Source organism: Puntigrus tetrazona, unplaced genomic scaffold (assembly GCF_018831695.1).
Source record: "Puntigrus tetrazona isolate hp1 unplaced genomic scaffold, ASM1883169v1 S000000003, whole genome shotgun sequence".
Classification (NCBI taxonomy): Eukaryota; Metazoa; Chordata; class Actinopteri; order Cypriniformes; family Cyprinidae; genus Puntigrus; species Puntigrus tetrazona.
The window spans coordinates 3,814,965-3,816,800 of NW_025047683.1; the positions used below are offsets into that span (position 1 = coordinate 3,814,965).

The 1,836-nt window shown below is 64.0% G+C and overlaps 1 non-coding gene and 1 pseudogene across 1 annotated transcript in view; both read left to right on the forward strand.

The window, feature by feature from the left end:
* The first annotated feature begins 938 nt into the window (after window positions 1-938).
* Window positions 939-1,087, forward strand: LOC122331953 (annotated as a pseudogene).
* Window positions 1,088-1,474: 387 nt separating this feature from the next.
* LOC122332081 overlaps window positions 1,475-1,836 on the forward strand; it is a 3,997-nt gene continuing 3,635 nt past the window's right edge. Inside the window, exon 1 of the ribosomal RNA XR_006248430.1 lies at window positions 1,475-1,836. This exon is cut by the window's right edge and continues 3,635 nt beyond it. This is a non-coding gene — a ribosomal RNA (28S ribosomal RNA).

Genomic DNA, 1,836 nt, shown 5'->3' on the forward strand with positions numbered 1-1,836 from the left:
AAAAACCTCTATCCTATTTTACTCTATGATCCAGCGGCCGTGGGTCCGAGAGGTCTGCCGCCAAAACCCAAAACGCAAAAAGAACCGCACAAAACCTAAGGCGGAGAGAGAGAGAGATCCGAGAGAACTTGACTGTCGCTGCACTCGGGCGGGCCCCTGCTTTCCAGCGGCGGGGGCTGAGCCGGGCCCTGGCGGGTACCCGCACGGCCTCCGGGACCGTGGTTCAAAGTCTCTCCCGCGAAGGAGGAGCGCCTGGTCCGGGTAAAAAAACCTCTATCCTATTTTACTCTATGATCCAGCGGCCGTGGGTTCGAGAGGTCTGCCGCAAAAAACCCAAAACGGCAAAAGAACCGCACAAAACCTAAGGCGGAGAGAGAGAGAGAGAGATCCGAGAGAACTTGACTGTCGCTGCACTCGGGCGGGCCCCCTGCTTTCCAGCGCGGGGGCCGAGCCGGGCCCTGGCGGGTACCCGCACGGCCTCCGGGACCGTGGTTCAAAGTCTCTCCCGCGAAGGAGGGGCGCCCGTCGGGGGTAAAAACCTCTATCCTATTTTACTTATGTTCCAGCGGCCGTGGCCCGAGAGGTCTGCCGCCAAACATCCAAGACGGCAAAAGAACCGCACAAAACCTAAGACGGCGGAGAGAGGGATCCGCGAGAAGGGAACGCTGCTTTCTCTGGGAGGCTTGACGCACCCCCCCGCGGAGGCTTGAGCAACCTGGTCACGAGCGCCCCACCCCTTGGCACGGGTGGGGCCGAGGCCGCGAGCCTCTGAAAGACTTTGCTTTGCCAACCCCGGCGGGTACCCAGCAGGCCTTCGGGACCGTGGGTTCAAGTCCCCTCTCGCGGGGCGCCCGTCCGGGAACGACCCTTTGTATTTTTGAACCCACACAAGCCTGTGCAGTTCGGCCTCGCCCCGGCGCTAAACTCAAACGCAGTACGACTCTTAGCGGTGGATCACTCGCTCGTAAGGCCGATGAAGAACGCAGCCAGCCGCGAGAACTAATGTGAATTGCAGGACACATCGATCATCGACACTTCGAACGCACTTTGCGCCCCGGTCCGCCCCGCCACGCCTGTCTGAGGGTCGCTTCCCATCGATCGGGACTCTCCGGTCCCGCGGCTGGAGCGCCGCAGGGGGCTTCCCGCCCCTCCGCCTCCCAAGTGCAGACCGCCACGGGCACGCCTCCTCGGCGGAGTCGAGCGCTTCCCGCTTCCTCCCACGAGGGGGAGGTCGGCGCCCCCAGGCGCCTGGGACCGAGCGGCGCCTCTCTCGGCGGCTCCGTGGGTGTCTGCCACCTCCGCCGCCCGCCGACGTGACTCCCGGCCCTCCGCCTCGGACGCCCGCGGCGTAACGGGAGGTTCGCGCCCGCCTCGCCTCGGCGCCTCTGCCCGGCGCGCGCGAACGAGACCTGTTCAGGCCAGCCCGCAGCAGCAGCAGCAGCGCGCGGCGGCGCTCCTAACCCATATCCGACAACGACCTCAGATCAGACGAGAGACGACCCGCTGAATTTAAGCATATTACTAAGCGGAGGAAAAGAAACTAACAAGGATTCTCAGTAGCGGCGAGCGAAGAGGGAAGAGCCCAGCGCCGAATCCCCCCCCCGGCCACGGCGCGGCGAGGGACATGTGGCGACAGAAGACCGCTTTCTCTCGGCGCGGGTCGGGGGCCAAGTCCTTCTGATGGAGGCTTAGCCCGTGGACGGTGTGAGGCCGGTAGCAGGCCCTCCCGCCGCGGTTCTTCTCGAGTCGGGTTGCTTGGGAATGCAGCCCAAAGCGGGTGGTAAACTCCATCTATACAAATACCGCACGAGACCGATAGTCGATAAGTACCGTGGA